Consider the following 21,410-nt stretch of genomic DNA (forward strand, 5'->3'; position numbering starts at 1 on the left):
CTGCCGCTGCTGAGTGCGTTTGAAGATTCTTGTGAGGGCCGTCTTCTTTAATAGGCGTTTTTCTTTGACGTCTGGATCGGACAATCCAATCGCAGGCTGGAATCGGCAGCTCGAGGATGTCAGCGTCGACAGGCAGGCTGGTGGTATCAGCGACGATAGGCAGCACAAGCACGAGGGGCCACGTACACCAATATCTGCAAGCTTTTTTAAGACAATTTTAGCTGCAGAGAGGAAGCGTGGACACTGCCGCTGCTGAGTGCGTTTGAAGATTCTTCTGAGGGCCGTCTTCTTTTATAGGCGTTTTTCTTTGACGTCTGGATCGGACAATCCAATCGCTGGCTGGAATCGGCAGCTCGAGGATGTCAGCGTCGACAGCCAGGCTGGTGGTATCAGCGACGATAGGCAGCACAAGCACGAGGGGCCACGTACACCAATATCTGCAAGCTTTTTTAAGACAATTTTAGCTGCAGAGAGGAAGCGTGGACACTGCCGCTGCTGAGTGCGTTTGAAGATTCTTCTGAGGGCCGTCTTCTTTAATAGGCGTTTTTCTTTGACGTCTGGATCGGACAATCCAATCGCAGGCTGGAATCGGCAGCTCGAGGATGTCAGCGTCGACAAGCAGGCTGGTGGTATCAGCGACGATAGGCAGCACAAGCACGAGGGGCCACGTAGACCAATATCTGCAAGCTTTTTTAAGACAATTTTAGCTGCAGAGAGGAAGCGTGCACACTGCCGCTGCTGAGTGCGTTTGAAGATTCTTCTGAGGGCCGTCTTCTTTAATAGGCGTTTTTCTTTGACGTCTGGATCGGACAATTTAATCGCAGGCTGGAATCGGCAGCTCGAGGATGTCAGCGTCGACAAGCAGGCTGGTGGTATCAGCGACGATAGGCAGCACAAGCACGAGGGGCCACGTACACCAATATCTGCAAGCTTTTTTAAGACAATTTTAGCTGCAGAGAGGAAGCGTGGACACTGCCGCTGCTGAGTGCGTTTGAAGATTCTTCTGAGGGCCGTCTTCTTTAATAGGCGTTTTTCTTTGACGTCTGAATCGGACAATCCAATCGCAGGCTGGAATCGGCAGCTCGAGGATGTCAGCGTCGACAGGCAGGCTGGTGGTATCAGCGACGATAGGCAGCACAAGCACGAGGGGCCACGTACACCAATATCTGCAAGCTTTTTTAAGACAATTTTAGCTGCAGAGAGGAAGCGTGGACAGTGCCACTGCTGAGTGCGTTTGAAGATTCTTCTGAGGACCGTCTTCTTTAATAGGCGTTTTTCTTTGACGTCTGGATCGGACAATCCAATCGCAGGCTGGAATCGGCAGCTCGAGGATGTCAGCGTCGACAGGCAGGCTGGTGGTATCAGCGACGATAGGCAGCACAAGCACGAGGGGCCACGTACACCAATATCTGCAAGCTTTTTTAAGACAATTTTAGCTGCAGAGAGGAAGCGTGGACACTGCCGCTGCTGAGTGCGTTTGAAGATTCTTCTGAAGGCCGTCTTCTTTTATAGGCGTTTTTCTTTGACGTCTGGATCGGACAATCCAATCGCAGGCTGGAATCGGCAGCTCGAGGATGTCAGCGTCGACAGGCAGGCTGGTGGTATCAGCGACGATAGGCAGCACAAGCACGAGGGGCCACGTACACCAATATCTGCAAGCTTTTTTAAGACAATTTTAGCTGCAGAGAGGAAGCGTGGACACTGCCGCTGCTGAGTGCGTTTGAAGATTCTTCTGAGGGCCGTCTTCTTTAATAGGCGTTTTTCTTTGACGTCTGAATCGGACAATCCAATCGCAGGCTGGAATCGGCAGCTCGAGGCTGTCAGCGTCGACAAGCAGGCTGGTGGTATCAGCGACGATAGGCAGCACAAGCACGAGGGGCCACGTACACCAATATCTGCAAGCTTTTTTAAGACAATTTTAGCTGCAGAGAGGAAGCGTGGACACTGCCGCTGCTGAGTGCGTTTGAAGATTCTTCCGAGGGCCGTCTTCTTTAATAGGCGTTTTTCTTTGACGTCTGAATCGGACAATCCAATCGCAGGCTGGAATCGGCAGCTCGAGGATGTCAGCGTCGACAGGCAGGCTGGTGGTATCAGCGACGATAGGCAGCACAAGCACGAGGGGCCACGTACACCAATATCTGCAAGCTTTTTTAAGACAATTTTAGCTGCAGAGAGGAAGCGTGGACAGTGCCACTGCTGAGTGCGTTTGAAGATTCTTCTGAGGACCGTCTTCTTTAATAGGCGTTTTTCTTTGACGTCTGGATCGGACAATCCAATCGCAGGCTGGAATCGGCAGCTCGAGGATGTCAGCGTCGACAGGCAGGCTGGTGGTATCAGCGACGATAGGCAGCACAAGCACGAGGGGCCACGTACACCAATATCTGCAAGCTTTTTTAAGACAATTTTAGCTGCAGAGAGGAAGCGTGGACACTGCCGCTGCTGAGTGCGTTTGAAGATTCTTCTGAAGGCCGTCTTCTTTTATAGGCGTTTTTCTTTGACGTCTGGATCGGACAATCCAATCGCAGGCTGGAATCGGTAGCTCGAGGATGTCAGCGTCGACAGGCAGGCTGGTGGTATCAGCGACGATAGGCAGCACAAGCACGAGGGGCCACGTACACCAATATCTGCAAGCTTTTTTAAGACAATTTTAGCTGCAGAGAGGAAGCGTGGACACTGCCGCTGCTGAGTGCGTTTGAAGATTCTTCTGAGGGCCGTCTTCTTTAATAGGCGTTTTTCTTTGACGTCTGAATCGGACAATCCAATCGCAGGCTGGAATCGGCAGCTCGAGGATGTCAGCGTCGACAGGCAGGCTGGTGGTATCAGCGACGATAGGCAGCACAAGCACGAGGGGCCACGTACACCAATATCTGCAAGCTTTTTTAAGACAATTTTAGCTGCAGAGAGGAAGCGTGGACAGTGCCACTGCTGAGTGCGTTTGAAGATTCTTCTGAGGACCGTCTTCTTTAATAGGCGTTTTTCTTTGACGTCTGGATCGGACAATCCAATCGCAGGCTGGAATCGGCAGCTCGAGGATGTCAGCGTCGACAGGCAGGCTGGTGGTATCAGCGACGATAGGCAGCACAAGCACGAGGGGCCACGTACACCAATATCTGCAAGCTTTTTTAAGACAATTTTAGCTGCAGAGAGGAAGCGTGGACACTGCCGCTGCTGAGTGCGTTTGAAGATTCTTCTGAAGGCCGTCTTCTTTTATAGGCGTTTTTCTTTGACGTCTGGATCGGACAATCCAATCGCAGGCTGGAATCGGCAGCTCGAGGATGTCAGCGTCGACAGGCAGGCTGGTGGTATCAGCGACGATAGGCAGCACAAGCACGAGGGGCCACGTACACCAATATCTGCAAGCTTTTTTAAGACAATTTTAGCTGCAGAGAGGAAGCGTGGACACTGCCGCTGCTGAGTGCGTTTCAAGATTCTTCTGAGGGCCGTCTTCTTTAATAGGCGTTTTTCTTTGACGTCTGGATCGGACAATCCAATCGCAGTCTGGAATCGGCAGCTCGAGGATGTCAGCGTCGACAGGCAGGCTGGTGGTATCAGCGACGATAGGCAGCACAAGCACGAGGGGCCACGTACACCAATATCTGCAAGCTTTTTTAAGACAATTTTAGCTGCAGAGAGGAAGCGTGGACAGTGCCACTGCTGAGTGCGTTTGAAGATTCTTCTGAGGGCCGTCTTCTTTAATAGGCGTTTTTCTTTGACGTCTGGATCGGACAATCCAATCGCAGGCTGGAATCGGCAGCTCGAGGATGTCAGCGTCGACAGGCAGGCTGGTGGTATCAGCGACGATAGGCAGCACAAGCACGAGGGGCCACGTACACCAATATCTGCAAGCTTTTTTAAGACAATTTTAGCTGCAGAGAGGAAGCGTGGACACTGCCGCTGCTGAGTGCGTTTGAAGATTCTTCTGAGGGCCGTCTTCTTTTATAGGCGTTTTTCTTTGACGTCTGGATCGGACAATCCAATCGCAGGCTGGAGTCGGCAGCTCGAGGATGTCAGCGTCGTTAGGCAGGCTGGTGGTATCAGCGACGATAGGCAGCACAAGCACGAGGGGCCACGTACACCAATATCTGCAAGCTTTTTTAAGACAATTTTAGCTGCAGAGAGAAAGCGTGGACAGTGCCACTGCTGAGTGCGTTTGAAGATTCTTCTGAGGGCCGTCTTCTTTAATAGGCGTTTTTCTTTGACGTCTGGATCGGACAATCCAATCGCAGGCTGGAATCGGCAGCTCGAGGATGTCAGCGTCGACAGGCAGGCTGGTGGTATCAGCGACGATAGGCAGCACAAGCACGAGGGGCCACGTACACCAATATCTGCAAGCTTTTTTAAGACAATTTTAGCTGCAGAGAGGAAGCGTGGACACTGCCGCTGCTGAGTGCGTTTGAAGATTCTTCTGAGGGCCGTCTTCTTTAATAGGCGTTTTTCTTTGACGTCTGGATCGGACAATCCAATCGCAGGCTGGAATCGGCAGCTCGAGGATGTCAGCGTCGACAGGCAGGCTGGTGGTATCAGTGACGATAGGCAGCACAAGCACGAGGGGCCACGTACACCAATATCTGCAAGCTTTTTTAAGACAATTTTAGCTGCAGAGAGGAAGCGTGGACAGTGCCACTGCTGAGTGCGTTTGAAGATTCTTCTGAGGGCCGTCTTCTTTAATAGGCGTTTTTCTTTGACGTCTGGATCGGACAATCCAATCGCAGGCTGGAATCGGCAGCTCGAGGATGTCAGCGTCGACAGGCAGGCTGGTGGTATCAGCGACGATAGGCAGCACAAGCACGAGGGGCCACGTACACCAATATCTGCAAGCTTTTTTAAGACAATTTTAGCTGCAGAGAGGAAGCGTGGACACTGCCGCTGCTGAGTGCGTTTGAAGATTCTTCTGAGGGCCGTCTTCTTTAATAGGCGTTTTTCTTTGACGTCTGAATCAGACAATCCAATCGCAGGCTGGAATCGGCAGCTCGAGGATGTCAGCGTCGACAGGCAGGCTGGTGGTATCAGCGACGATAGGCAGCACAAGCACGAGGGGCCACGTACACCAATATCTGCAAGCTTTTTTAAGACAATTTTAGCTGCAGAGAGGAAGCGTGGACAGTGCCACTGCTGAGTGCGTTTGAAGATTCTTCTGAGGACCGTCTTCTTTAATACGCGTTTTTCTTTGACGTCTGGATCGGACAATCCAATCGCAGGCTGGAATCGGCAGCTCGAGGATGTCAGCGTCGACAGGCAGGCTGGTGGTATCAGCGACGATAGGCAGCACAAGCACGAGGGGCCACGTACACCAATATCTGCAAGCTTTTTTAAGACAATTTTAGCTGCAGAGAGGAAGCGTGGACAGTGCCACTGCTGAGTGCGTTTGAAGATTCTTCTGAGGACCGTCTTCTTTAATAGGCGTTTTTCTTTGACGTCTGGATCGGACAATCCAATCGCAGGCTGGAATCGGCAGCTCGAGGATGTCAGCGTCGACAGGCAGGCTGGTGGTATCAGCGACGATAGGCAGCACAAGCACGAGGGGCCACGTACACCAATATCTGCAAGCTTTTTTAAGACAATTTTAGCTGCAGAGAGGAAGCATGGACACTGCCGCTGCTGAGTGCGTTTGAAGATTCTTGTGAGGGCCGTCTTCTTTAATAGGCGTTTTTCTTTGACGTCTGGATCGGACAATCCAATCGCAGGCTGGAATCGGCAGCTCGAGGATGTCAGCGTCGACAGGCAGGCTGGTGGTATCAGCGACGATAGGCAGCACAAGCACGAGGGGCCACGTACACCAATATCTGCAAGCTTTTTTAAGACAATTTTAGCTGCAGAGAGGAAGCGTGGACAGTGCCACTGCTGAGTGCGTTTGAAGATTCTTCTGATGGCCGTCTTTTTTTATAGGCGTTTTTCTGTAACGTGTGGATCCGTCACAGAATATGGCACATTCGCTTCGATATTCGAAAGTCCCGAATATTCGCGCAACCATAGCAATTTCATTTGATCTGGCTGTCGGATGCTACTGTGCAGCTACCATTTTTCGCCGCTCGTCGGTTATAAGTATGCGGTCGTAACGGCCGAGGCCCCACAGTGGCCGTCTTGAGTATGTTTAAACGTGCTGGTTTTCATGTTAGTGTTATACATTCCGATACTAACGCTTCATCGCTGTCTTTTAAGCCGCGGTGACACTGATTATACGCCAAAAAAAGTCCGCAGACTCCGGCTTGGCAGCGTTCCTTCCTCGTGTGACGTCACATTGGTCATACAAGAACCTGTCTACATAAGCATACATATGTATAAACCAACACATGCTTCGAACATTCTTGAAGCACGTGCGCAGCTAATTTTGTCATTGTGCGTGCCGCGAACACGGCGTCCCTCGTGTGATAAGTGTTAGCTCCGGCCGGACGTAATTGTGCACGCTGGTGGTGCATCGTACAAACGACAGTCCGCATACATATTCGAACGCGAGTTACCGCAAGATTCGTGCTTCGAATGCCGCATCGTGGCAGTGAGTTCGAGGAGGTAAACTTGGTACGCGGCATTCGAACCACGAACCCGTGTTTGCAGACTGTCTTTTGTATAATGTATGAGCAGTGATGGTGCGAGCGCGAGCTCTCTATCTCTACCCCTTCTAAGCGTTGTGAAAGATGGTGGGGGGGGGGGGGGGGGGGGGAGGAGAGGGCCAATAGTGGTTGCGCACCGGGCGCTTGGTCACTGGCTCAAATATCTATCCCCTCGCTTCGAAGTCGGCCAGCGAGAAGCGCAATGCGAATGGCTGAAAATGGCTGGCTGCAATTCCTCTAGAACAGTTACGGGCACCTCGGGAAACAGACGCTACCCGATTCATATGCTCCTTGCATTTTGTGGAAAGTGGCTACATTGAGCTCATAGGTGTCAAAAGGGGAATCCCATTTCATTTAGTTCAGCGACGTATCGTCCACATTTTTTTTTCAGTGATAATTGTAAAAAAAAAATGTAAATATCGCCAAATGTGTGAAAAAAACAAACAAAAAAAACAGGTACGCTTGCAGTAATGATTCAACTTGGGCCCGCTGTGTGTTAAGCGGACATCTTTCCACTGAGCTACTCGGGAAACCCTCTCTTTAGTAATAATGCAACCGGTCAACTGTAGGTTGGAAAGTTTGCTGCCGATTTTCCACCAGCAAAAGCACACCCGGGTTGAAGTCGGGCAGCACCACGCATTGGCCACATTCGCACATATATATAGTTAAGAAATTGTACGCGTGCATATTCAACTTCAAGTAACAAGTACGCACTTCGTGCTTGACGTTTGCGCAAGCGATGTCTTCAGCCACGAGAAGGGCTAACGGCTCAGCGACGTCTTCGTGCACAAATCGGCTTGGTGGCTGGGCGTGCTGTACGGGCTCAATGCCATTTCTTTTTATCGGTTTAACGTTTCTCTTTCGAAGGAAGAGAGATTCGCCGTATCGCGAACGACAGTTCTAAAGTAGAGGTCCCAGGTCCGTCGTTCGCTGCCATCACCGTCCAGCCCGCGAGACCCACGATATATACGCGAGACGACGCCATGTTGAGAATTATGTAGTGAACGCACAGAATCCTTCCAATTCTCTGTGCAGCTTTCTTTTTTTTTATCAACGCAATTGCAGCTTTTTGAAAGCCACAAATATAGGTTTCATATTTTTTTTTCTATTTTTATTATTGACTGTGTGCCTTCTATGACCCACGACTTTGATTAAATTTGGTGGTCGCGTCGAAACCTTAGAAAACGGCCCGTGACCACGGAGAAGAGAGTGAGCGCGACTCGAACCTTCCAGTTCTTGATGGACGGTTTTTTGGGCGGAAAGAAACCGAATTTCGAGCCGCAAATTCTGTTCTGGGTAGTTGAGCTCTCAAATGTCACGTACAACTAAAAACCTCGGCGAGCATAAATCCCTTGTCAGTGTCCCTTTAAAGTAATAATCTTTATTGCAGTCTCGTCTTGTTTCTTCGATAATAAAGCATCTTTTGTTTTTTCACTTTTACAGCATGGAATGTTTTTTTTTATAGCTGATGCACATGACAGACCGAATTGCGATTTTCGTCCGCGGACCGTGTACTATGTGACGTGACGTCCCCGATTCCTGCGATCCGCATTTCGCCCGCGGAAGTGCGGACTCATAAAATCGAGCGCCTTTTCACTCCCAGATTTTTTGCGGGTAATTGACTCGAAAAAACGTTTAATCTAGCAACGGTACAATCTTTTTTTTTATTTTGGACGATAAAAACAAACATTTATGGCACATCATTGTGTTTTGTGCGTTCGCTGGTTCATTTTGTCGCGCGATTTTTGGATCCAGGCTTGAAAGGAACCCGGCTGACGCAACGCAGGCTCCGGTACACCTCAGGGTCCATGTCAAGAAGCTTCTGTCAAAACTCGTCTAGCACGCCGCTTTAATTCTTACACGTCCAATCAGCTTTTCACCGAACAAGACATTTATTGTGGCTGTGGTGTACTTAAGTTTCGTGCACGAGGGCGGAGTGGGCTTCATGCGCCTGCTCGCTGACGCAGGTCAGTGTGCTTAAATACATTTATTTGGCTACACATGCGAAACGGTCAGGGCAGTAGCGCTTCCCAGGTGACGGAGATGTTGGTTGGTGTACATCAGGAAGACCAGCATGTTTTTTTGAAGTTGGAGAAACATAACAGGAGTTGTGACACTTTGTGTAGGGCGGGCGCGTTTTGGGCGCATGGTCATATCATTGTGTGTCAACATAGTTTTGTGGGTGTTGACGATATCGCTGTCCACCAGTGCTCTAAAACGTGAGCCGCCTGTGGTGACCGTCAAGCTACGGTAGAGCACAGAGCACTTCGAGCCTCCTGTGTCGGAGGCTCGAAGCTCAGAGCACACCATCTTGGTGTTAGTGCGTCGCAATGCGTGATCAACCTGCGCCATGGTTCCTAATAGGCAACTTTAGCATGTCATAGCCCCAGGCTACCGTACGCTGGGGCATTGCGATCAGTGGTTGTCGCTGCACCTTCGAAGCGTGTTTTTCAGCGCGCTCCAGGAGCGTTGACGTGGGTATACAGTAGCCTGCTGTAACCCTAAGCAAGAAATTCATAGTAACGCCGTCAGCGGGTTCGTTTTTTTTAATCTATTTATTTCTCTGTCAAGGCTTATTCAATATACAGTATAATTCAATTTTCAATTCAATTAAATTTTATTTCCATCACGGTGTTGGGGGTCCCCAGGCGAAGAAGCTGTCATTGACAGCTTGAGAGTGCCTGGGGGCCCATACAGACAGCAACATATTGTGAAAAATTACAAAAAAATATGACGCGTTACAATATGAGTACACATAAACACCGTGTGAATGTATACAATTCTATATGGTACATGTCAAAGACTATATAAAGATTATGAACCGCTGAAGGAAATATAAATGACATAAATCAAATTTTTCACATGGCCTGTTTTCTAGCAAAAATTACAAAAAAAAAGGCTTCAACACCAAAACTTTCCCATATACAAGATAGAGATTAATGCATTGTCATCTGTTGTTTTAAAAAGAATTCTTGAATTTTTTTTCTAGTAAATGTATCAAAGTAAATATTTTGTTCTAGATACTTGTTTAGAGTAAAAGGTACGTTATATGTCAGCGACTGCGAGAAGTCAGTGCGCCGGCGCGGCACTAACCACCTGTCACAGCTGCGGGTGCGAGCGTCACTTATTCGTTTCGATAAGTCAGATGTCCTTTTTAAAAAGGAGCTGAAACTTTCATTTGACAAGAACAAAGATTGCAATAAACGAAATTGATAAATATTTTTTACCCTTATTATACCGTAGTACCGTACTGAGTGTACAATTGTGCGGTTGAGTGTAATCGTGGCACATTAGCAATATATCGAATCGCTTTTTCTCGAAGAACAAGGATGGTGTGTACGTTTCCTGCTGTGGTCGTGCCCCATACGAGCGTGCAGTAATTTATTTGTGAAGTGAATAGGACATGATAAATATGAAGTTTTGCATTATATGGAAGGATGTGTTGACATTGTGACAAGGCTCCTGTCGCCGATGATAACGACTTAGCTAAAGCTTCAATATGTGAACTGTCCATGTCATATTGGCAGAAAATGTAACTCCAAGGATTCTGTGTTTGTTAACTATTTCAATAGAAGGATCACCGAGTAATAAATCGTGTATTATTTGTGTCTGCTTATGTGTAGTTTTGAATAAAATAGCCTTAGATTTATTTGTATTTATTTTTAGACCATTCTCATTAGACCAGTGCCACCGTTTCGAAAGTTCCCTTTCAGCTTTTAAAATTATTTGATTTGTATCCCATCCGGAAATAAGCAGAAATAAACGCGCCTCGCCGAAAACTGCCCGTTCTAAGCACACCTGATGATCGGCACGCAGAAGCACTTAAAAATGCCACGAGCATTTTTTTATTTGCCTTTGTAATTAACTGAAAGCAGGAAGGCGTAGCTTGTCATTCGTAAGTGCTTGGATCAATTGTCGTGTTCCTTGTCATTGTCTTTTTCGCGAATAAAATGCGAACCCGTTCCCTATATCCATCACTCGGTACACTGTTGCGGAAGCAGTTCTTTTCCTACTTTCTGGAAAGAATTGAAACCATTCGTAGATCGCATGCGAGTGCTTTGCAACACTAGCGGTAGCTTTTGCCCTCACGTTGAACACATATTGTGCTGGCGACCATACAGTTATTATAATGTACTCTAGAGGTTCAAGTGGCGCTAGTGTGCTGACGCAAACTGAAGCAGACAGCAACCAGTCGAAGATTGACTTCCGGTAATGCATTTCTATGGGAAAAAGTGAATGTATTTTTTCCCGTTCGCTCGATCATAAGAGCAAATATCCCGAATAATTCGTACGTACTAGGTAGCTTGGAACATTTCTCAGTCAGGCAGACGAAATAATTGGTCAGTTACGGCGTTTTTCTTTCAAATTCATCGGATTAAAACGGTGCTAAAACGGCTTCGTACGCGTATTTATGTGCACTGTCGGACACTATTAGCGCGAACACGGCGTCGGCGCTTTTCAGCATGGAGGATATACGTGCCAAACGAACGAAGAACATCGGGAAATTAAGGGAGACGGCAAGAACTACGCAGTAACACTGGATCAGTAACTAGTAGTGCATGTACGATCAAAATAAATTGAAGGCCACGTAATATTTTTCGGTTTTAAGTAAGTACCGCTTTATTCTTTCTGATCTGTGCGAAGATGTTTGTTCTACGTTCAAGATATCACCCGCACGCTCGAAATCTTTGAGAACAACTGCCCGATAAAAGCTGCTCAGCAGAGAAAACAATACGAAGAGACTTCTTTCATAGCCCACGTACTTTATTCTTTACGTTTTGAACGTTTTTATCCGCTCATGCACGACGGAGTCATTTTCATATAGTGACAGGACTGGCATACTATCAATATATAAGCGTCACCGGAATGCTGGCGAGCCTTGAATACACTCTATATTCCTTTCGATTAAAATTTTGCTTTGGATCGTCGCTTGTTTTTACACACCTGCTGCGGAACACAAGTTTGGGACTGAGAGGTAGCGAAGTTAAACATCGATCACTGATAAAGGAAAATGCGCTAACTAATGCAATTACACTTTTACAGTGTTAATTAAGGCACAACCGAAATAATCAAAGTGCTTTGTGTAATTTTCTGGCGAAGAGACAAAATGCACGCGCGTTTTCCCATAGGAATGCACAGGAGCACCGCAAAAGTAGACTGGTTGCTGTCTGCTTCAATTTGCGTCACGGAAGTCGCATAGACACTAGCGCCAGTTGAACCTCTAGCGTACATTATAATAACTCTATGCTGGCGACCGCAGGATCCGAAATCCACAGCGTCTGATCTACGAAGTTTCCAACGAAATGTGACATCACAGTCCCTTCGTTCAACGTCGTTCCGAAGCGGACCACAAAAATTGCTATCTTCTTAACGCAGTCGCTTTTTCCGTGGAAACTACACGATGCGAAAGCACGCCGTACAAAACAACAGCGCCCGAGGCCGACAGTCCCTCCACCGTCTCAGTCGCTGTCCCCTCTTCTCTCGTTCTTCGTTCGTCCGCGAGAGGGCGAGTGGCGGGCTGGAGTTGCGAATACACCATGGGGAAATCGACGGCACGCGACCGATACGCCAACTCAGTTTCCGCGCTAAATATAGCGGAAAAATTCGCGTCTTGGGCCAAAAACATCAATTCAGTTTTCCCCCTATATTTAGCGGGAAAATATACACGAATTCAGTTACCCGCTAAATTTAGCGGACGAAAATTCACGTCTGGCGACCCTCGCACCAATTCAGTTTCCCCGCTAAATGTAGCGGGGGAAAATCGACGTCACGTGACCAGAAATCACGTGACCTCTACAACCGTTCAGTTTCCCCGGTAAATTTAGCGGGAAAAAATATACGCCCCGTGACACATCAATTCCCTACCCGATTCCCTATAATGCATTTCATTCACGCATTATCGGACTTCAAAGGTAAAGGTCACTGCCAAATTTCTTTTTTTCTTCTTTTGTGTGGATCTTAAAAGCAAATATGACCCCCCCCCCCCCCCTCAAAAAAAAAAATATATATATATTTGACGTATTAAGTTCTTAAATCGATACCTTAAAAGCTATAGACACCCTGACATTGAGAAACGCACGGGCGTGGACGCTTCTTGCTTTGTGATTCGTTCCACGACGCTCTTGTCGGAGAACCCCGGAGGATCAGGGGCTATGCAGCGATGAAGAGGTGCTCGACGCTCGCTACACCCCTCGTCTCTTAAGCTGTCGTCGACTCTCAGAGACAAGCTCGTTCAGCCTGTCGGAAACGATCGTTTCCCGACGTCGCGTAACTGGACGACTTTCTCGAGGTGCGTGCGGCAGACCCGCGATATCGACGTGTGTAACTGAAGGCGACACTTTCGTGTAGCTGCTTTGGGAGCGTCTCCAGCTCAAATCGATGGCCTAAGCGAAGGTGACTCTACCTCATCCGTCACACGCGCGTACTGCGAGATACACCACGACACAATCTAGCCACACGGAAAAACAAAAAAAGGAAAAAAAAGGTCGTACTTGCAACCGCACGCACGTTTTCTCGGTCGTCATCACTCAAAAAAAGTGTTTGTCTATTTATCGTCGCTTTACATGTCGTTCCCCGTTCGTCCCAATTTCGCCGACAGTGGTGACACTAGCACAACACGCTCCAAACGTATACCTCAAAACCACCCAAAAAAGAAAAAAAAAATCAACGATCAGAGGTTAGACAAAACTCGTGTTGCGGGATGATCCTCAAATAAAGCCAACGAAAAAAAAAAGGGAGGTAAAATAAATAAAAGTGACCGGTAGTTTGATTTCCCGCGTTCTAACGTCGGTGATCCATCACTCCTAAGTACTATTAGCTTACGTTCGATCGCTGTCGATCTCTTTTTCTTTCTTCTTTTCTGCCTGCTGGGCTTTGTCTTTGTCTACCTGCTCCCTCCTTTCTAAATTCCCTATATTGTTGGTATATTTATTTCTGGTGGTAGCGGGCGCACTGCTCACTCATCAAAGGCTACTCCAGGACGTCATTGAGTTTGCTTTCGAAGCTAATCGCCGGACTCAATATTCTCGATATTCGAGGTTCTTGTTCAACTCGGACGTCGAGCGTAGCAATCGCGGCATAGCGCAGCGCACACAAATGCTCATTGGTCTCGGATATCGAGTTCCTGCTCGCCGGCCAATGAAAGGCGCGCGTTCTGCGCAACGCTGTGCTACGCTGCGATACGCTGCGTTACGCTGCGCTACGCTGCGCTACGCTGCACTCGCTCCGCTCAAGGTCGGAGCATAACAGAGCCTTTAGTCGTGCACTCACGCCAATCAAGCTACTTTTATGTGGAGTGACGAATCGGATTCATCGGTTGGTGAATTGAGAGTCTTTCTCATTGGATCAACTATTAATTCACCGCTTACATGTGTCTATCGAGCGGAGGGATGACGGGAAGTAGCCTGGCTATAGACTTATGTCAGGCATTGCACTATACAGACTCTGACAGCTTAATAAATTCGGGGCGTGTCTTGCGTTCACGCGTCTTGAGTCGCGATTCGCTCGTCGGTGATCGTATCGACCAACGCCTCTTCAACGCCCGATTGAAAGTGTTAAGCCCGTTGCGTTCAGCCGCATGCACTCATTCAGTATGCGCAAACGTTTTCCTCGTTACAAAAAAAAAAAAAAAAAACAGTTCTGCACATATTTTGGGTTTTCAGCCTACGTGCAGAAAACGCGTTCGTTCTTATATGCCGAGAAACTGAGGGAGAAATACCTGCGCGTCTACTTACCCTCAAAACACTCAAAGAGTCAATCTCTGCGATCTAGGAAATCAGCTCGGCGAATGTTGAGACGGAACATCTCTTTAGACCTCAAAATTAAGTCTGCGCTGCGTCATTACGCAACGCAAGTGTGACGCTTTGCATTGCGTAACGCCACAGCCTAGACTTCGTTTTTAGCTCTAAACGAATGTTCCGCCTCATCATTCGCTGCGCTGATTTCCTATATCACAGAGATTGGCTCTTTGAGTGTTCTGCGTGTAAAGCCTGGTTCAGACAGTTGTGTTTGACTGCATGTGTTTGAATGCGTTGTGGCGGCGAAACACCAAGACATCCTCGCTGCTTATATCGCGTGCCAACATTATTCCTTGAATTGGATTCCGCGCTTCATACGAAGTGCCGGTGACTCGCATTTGGTTCTCGACGCAACGCAGTCAAACGGACTCAAACGCAAGTGTCTGAACCGGCCTTAAGTAGACCTGCAGGCCTTTTTTAGAGTGTAAGTGCTGAGTTTGCCTGCGTCACTCAAAAAGACGACAGTATGGCGCAGATTGGACAAGACTGTGACGTCAGGCATTCGGTCAGAACTCGCGTCCAATCAGCGACGACCCGAGTACCGGGCGAACGATGACGCCGCATTCGCGTCGAATCTGCACCCCACGGTCGGACGGCGAGCTGTGGTTGGAATGATTATAGCGGATAGACCCAAAAGCTATAGCTGCCTTTGTCTCCTTGCACTCGTCAAAGGCGTCAGAACGTGGAACGCCGGAAACATGTCCGCTGGCAGTTCTTGCATGACCAATGTGACCGCCATACGAGGAAGGAAAACGCCTCGGGCAGCGACTGCAGACTGTATGGATGGATGTTAATGGCTGTTCCCTTTGTAAAGGGAGGTAGCTTGCGCCACCTAGACTGTCTTTTGTATGATGTAAAAACAGTGTGACAGCGAGTTCTGACAATTACATATGTTCCGCGGTACACGCACACATCGTGAGGAATCGCTACTATTGGTGCTCATTCCTTTCTCGATACCCTTTTCAGCTCTTTCAGATCAAACGCTAAACACGTTGTGCAGTTTTACATATGTATTTCGACAGTCGGAAGCTATGCTTAGCGCAAGTTCGTCTGCTTCTTTTGCAGTGGTTGTGGTGACGTCAGAAAGATGCCGAGCTCTGATTGGGTCTGATTGGAAGGATAGTGGGTAGAGTTAAAAGCAAGCTGCTTTGAGGTCTACTCACTATCTTTCAGTCAGAGCCAATCAGAGCTCGCCGTTCTGAGGTCACCACAAGCCCTGCAAAAGAAGCAGACGAACTTGCGGTCCGCATAGCCTGCCCGAGAATGGCATCTATTCGGAGAGAAAGTCGTCTGCTTCTTGCGTAGAACGACGTTAGACGTCAGAATGACGCCAAGATCAGTCTGCCTTTGATTGGAACGCTAATGGGTAGACCTCAATGCTAGATAGATGCCTTGAGGTCTACCCCTTATTTCGTTTCCATCAGCCAATAAGAGCCCGGCGTTATGACGTCATCACAACCCCTGTGCAGGAAGCAGACGAACTTGCACACACTGCAGAGTGTCCGTTATAAACCAGGCTGTTCTCAACGCTTTATGCCAACAGTATATAGACTCTCTACAAAACTGCGCGCCATCTGGTGGCTGCTCCACCAATTATCGGAGTACGCCGTTGTTTGTACCGAAATTGCTCTGAGGATGCGTCAGCGTTAGATAGTGATTCGGATCCCATCACACGCTTCGTGCTCGAGAAATGGCAACCCCCCAAAGTTACTTGCTGGGTTCTTGAAAAAAAAAAAAAAAAAAAGCTCTATTGCGGAAATTACCGCGTACTCTAGGGCTTGGTGTCGATGAAAAACTTTGACCCGATTAATCGCCACCCTTTAATCGATCAATTAATCAATATATCGGTTTCCTTCATTCCCGTGCATAATAGTTTTTAAAAAGAAAAGAAAAAAATAATTTCGTTTTGCCTCTGATGAATACGTGATAAACGGCGCAGTGTCGAATTTCAGATCTTAAATCACCCTTAATGTGTAGTTGAGAACAGTCACAATACATTCAGCGTTGATACTCTCTGGCAATACGAACTCTTTTTGTCGTTCACAACAGACACTGCTGCTCTAAACGGAAACTCGCGGGGCGGTGAAGTGGCCAGAACACGCATGTCATTCTCCACTTGTTTGGAGTTACCGATTTCGCCCTTAGAATTTATTTTAGGTGGAAATTTCACCTAGAGTGTTTCTTCTCTTACAATTGAACTCGTCCACGTTTGCGTGGTGAAAGCGTTATATTCGCACTTGTTTGTTCTTTGTCAATGTTGAACCGCTTAACATTAATCGATTCATCGGTAGGTTAATCGTTCAAGTCCCCAGCCGTAGTGCACACTGTGTCGCGCGTGATATTTTTTTTACTTTGTTACGATATGGAGCACGAAACTATCTTCTTGTTCTTCTGTTTCATTGGCGCAAATGAGACGTCTGTATGCCCCCCTCCCCCCCCCCCCCCCCTTTTTTTTTTTGTGCTATTCCCACCGAACAATGATCTCACTAAGCCCCAAATGGCTTCTAACGTGTGTTCGCATGCAGGCATCATTCGTTAAGTCCACGGCGCGCGGTTCGCAGCTCCGAGCGAACGCGGAACGTCGCGAATTTGAATAATCCAAACGAGCGTGCATAATGCTTCGCGCGTTTATCACCCGGATTAGACGGCCGCTGCACTGCAACGGACGCTGCTGGTCGGTAATCCAGGATTCCCGACGAAAATCAACAAACAAAAAAAGAACAATCGCGGGCCCAGTTTTGAGAAAGAAGATCGTTCCATCGTGGGGAAAAAAAAAAAAAATCTCCCCACAAAATCTTCTTTTCCCTCAAACCCGTTGCCTCCCAGATTCCTGGTTATTTTTATTATTTATTTTTGCGCATCATCGCCTGTGTTGGAGGATTTGCACGATGTAGCGACGCATATACCCCCGCACTTGTTGTTCCTTGACAAAGTTATGAACCCCACCGTAAAAAAAATAATAATCTAACAATGCACGTGCGTTTGCAAGCGCTTTCAAAATCAACTTTTACCAATAGTACCTAGAAGAGAATAAGGCCCGCACGTGATATCATTATCTGTGGATTTCCTACCCCACCCCAAGCGGCAAACACGCTGAAGTTCCAGGAGAGACGCCGCAAAGCGGCACACCTTGGCGTCTCCGCGTGCTGAGGTAGAACTCGCCGTGAAACGCCCGACCGACAGACACAATTTTTGCGTCCGTCGGTCGGGTCGCAAGTATCAGACGATCTAGGGACGTCTGCATCAAGATGGCGGCGTCGGGAGGCCCTACTTTGAAACGTGTATATATATATATATGTATATGCTGGCGGGTTTCCGCGCGTGGGTTGTTTTTAAACGCGTAACAGCCGGTCCACCCAACGGGTAGAGTGTATGTGGAGGCTAAGTTTGTCCGCTTCTTTTGCGTGGGCGTTGCGGTGACGTAGCATGCTAGCTTCATGTTCGTAGCATGCTTACTTTATACATCTGTATGCTTCGAAGCTGTCTGTAGGCAATTTTTGTACGACCAATGTGACAGTCTATCGTCCTACAAGAATGGATGGATGGATAGACGGACGTTAACGGCTCTACTCTCTGTAACGGGCGGTAGCATGCGCCACCTAGCCTATTGTACGCGCCTCTGACATTGTCTTCAGACTGCCTCTCGTATGATGCATTGACAATATGACCGCGGCTCGAACGTGTTATCTGTGTGAGAAGCTTGCTGACAGCCTCAAGCAGTGTGATAGGCTGTCCATTTCCGTGCCCTTTATCGATCAGAGCTGTTTCGCACTTTTTCCACTAGGTGGAGGTCTTTCACTCGCCGAATGCCCAATTCGCCCATGTGCGTTCGTCACAATGCCTTTCCGGTATCTACAGGGAGCCCGGTGAAAGCCGTCCACGGCTGAAGCGGCCTCCAGCGAGCTTTTTGTCGAATGGTGCTCGAGTCCGACTCGGACAAAAGGGAGGCTTCGTTCCTCCTCGTTGACAACCTCGAAGACGGCGTCCAATGGCCGGTCGCCGCCAAAGACGCGGCAGCGGGTTTCGTTCGAACCACGTTTTCACTTTGCATGCAAATCGGCGTGTTCGCCTTCCCGTTTGCATTTGAATGAGGACGCGCTCGGCCGAGCGCGATGGCGCGCTTACGTCGCCTGACACGGAACTATAGCGGCGCGGACAAAAGTCGAAGGGAAGAATATGAGCGCTGAGCCGACGAAGACGACGACACGAAGCCAGGGCTCAACACCCACTATACGCCGTTCGGAATTTGTTCCAGGCAAACCGGTGAGCCGGTGAGGGGCGTGTTGCACCCGTCGGCGTTGACAACGACCGGTGGGCGTATTGTTTCCTCGGAAAGTATACCGAGAAACTTGAGCGCACTCTTGGTCAAGACATTTGCTTTTATTTGTTTAAAGTGCGATAGAGATTTTAGAGAATCCTGCACAATTTAGTGTCTGTCGGTTCGTTTGCAACCAACGAAGCAGATGGCATGCATTTGTTGTGTACCTAGTCATGCGTGCAGGGCGTAATATGCCCAACGAATGTAATATTAATTAGCCCGTAGATTTTCCGGTTCTAAAAAAAAACACACACACACACAAAAAAACGGACCAATGAAAGTTTGTTGGTGGCAAAAACAAAACCGGTGGAAACCCAGAAGCTTCTTTAGACACCCCTTTCTGTCAATAGTACCATATTAACTAAAAAAAAATGTTTTTTTTTCTTGAAATGTTTTTTTTAGTTGGGACTCAAACCCTTTCATTCTTAGATGTCAAGTCTTAGTTTTTTTGGTGAGATTTGTTTCGGCGATAATTACCGTTTTAGTGTTCGTACGAAGGAGGTCACCGACATGCGCCGTTTTTTGTACAATAACTAAACACCGAAAAACATCCGCCGATTTCTCTTCCAAATCAACCCCGGAAAAGTCACAGCTAGCCTATATATGATATATCTAGGTTCTGAAAGGCAAATGCAGTTAACGAGAATCTTATTATTTTGTTTATTTACTTATTTAAAAAAAATACTGCAGGCCAACATTTGAAGGCCAAGGCATGGTGTATGCAAATCAATAAAAGAGGCATCGAAGCCAATAAATACACATAAACATTAAGTGAGATCAGTAAGCTCTTTAGTCCTTGGATTCCATTTTATCGAAGAAAAGTTCACCAAGTGCACAAGAAAATTTAGAAAAGTGACAAAACCTGTCTCACTGAGGGGCCACTCGTCCACTCACCAACGCTACGCGAAAAAAAAATTAATATGTTAGAACATCTTTCCTACAACAAAACTCACGAATCGGTTTCCCATGCTTATTTCTTGTGCCACATATCAGGTTAAAAGATAGACATCAATTGTCATGCTTTTTTCTTATAATAACGTAAGACACGTTATACTAAAGATAGACATCAAACTTTGAACAGGTTTTTTTGTGCATTTTTCTTTGTAAGGATTTGAAGCGCTTTGTAGTTCCATGCGACATGACAACTTAAGCACTCCAGATGCAGCGTACAACGTTAAGATATTTGGCTCTTTGCCATATAAATTATAAATTAACCCAAGAGGTGTTTTTAAACCCCCTCCAACTGGTCTATATATGACGGCGAATGAGGGTTTCATGAAATCTCAGCATATTCTCGTAACGGACAGATTAAATATTTATATGCCGTTAATTTCGTTTCGGCAGTGGAGTGTATCATATCCTTCGCATCGACCACAGCTTTCTAGAGGTTTCGGCAATAACCTGCCCAATGTGGAAACTCCAGCTTAAGTTAGAGGTAATTGTAACAAGGAAGCTTTTTTGAATTTATTGACTACTGCTAAAGGCATTGAAGCCGATAGTGTACGTAAAAGAAAAACGGTACTTTCTTCAGCGTCACTGTTATTTGAATGCAGTTCTTAACGTTCAAGTCCATTTGCCAGTTTTGACACCACAAAAAGATAATTTGAAGGCTCTTATCTGAACAAGTTTGATCAGAAACGCAAGATATCTAGGAGGACCGTATACAGTCATCTGCGAAAACTCTACACTGTATCGCAGGTTTACTTACTATCAGACCATAGATAAAACAATAATAAAAAATGCAATAGTCCGAGTACCGGGCCTGGGGTACTCCTAGACAAAATGGATAATTCAATGAATTCTGCTTTGCCCACAAAAACGAACTGTATACGGTTGGTAAGATAAGAGTCTAATTATTTCAGGAGGCGTTCATTATCTAGTACTACCTGCTTCAGCTTATACAAATAACTTTGCGATTAGGAGTCCTGTTGAACAGCACCTTTGCGAAATATAAGAAAACAACATCGATTCAACCATCATTATCAAATACTCTAGCAAAATTATGGACCGCGTGCAGAAGTTGTGTCACATTCAAGCAACCTCTACGGAACCCATGTTGTTCATTCATTAGAAACGTTGTAGATTCTAGAAAAGTTATGATGCGCTTGAAAATAAAATGTTCTAGGGCCTTACTGCATCTACTGTCTGTTCCCTCTATAATAATCGCCGCCCGATCGGTCTGTCCTTCGCTCGTCTCCTAAGGAGCGACACGACACAACAAGAAGACTGCGAACGGTTTACTATACACCAACTCATGTTTGGATGGATGGATGGATGAATACGGCTGAGCCCTTTGGATCGGGCGGTAGCTTACGCCACCTAGCCATTTTGTTTTACCATTTAAGCTTAGAATATTTAAATGTGAAATCTATATTCACTCCGCAGTGCAAAGAAAGTGAGGCTATGAAACCCCCTTGCCATCAGTGAATAAGAAAATACCTAGTTTTCTCTCGATTTCTGCCACCATTCACTTAATCTTTGCTTGGTAATCTCTACAGTCTTGAAATCCACTCTCCCTTCGCTGTCTCTAAAACCCAATGACTTTATTAAATCTATGTTGTCTTCGGTAGGCATAGGGTGAAGCCCTTTACAGTAGAGTATCAAGTGCTCAGCCGTCTCGTCCTCCTCTCCACAAGCAATGCACACTGTATCAATTTCCTGGTACTTCACTCTGTATGTTCTGGTTCGCAGAACACCCGTTCTTGCCTCAAACAGCAATGAGCTTCCCCTAGAATTGTCATAAATGCT

This window comes from Ixodes scapularis, unplaced genomic scaffold, assembly GCF_016920785.2.
Source record: "Ixodes scapularis isolate PalLabHiFi unplaced genomic scaffold, ASM1692078v2 PGA_scaffold12__126_contigs__length_90152505, whole genome shotgun sequence".
NCBI classification, from domain to species: domain Eukaryota; kingdom Metazoa; phylum Arthropoda; class Arachnida; order Ixodida; family Ixodidae; genus Ixodes; species Ixodes scapularis.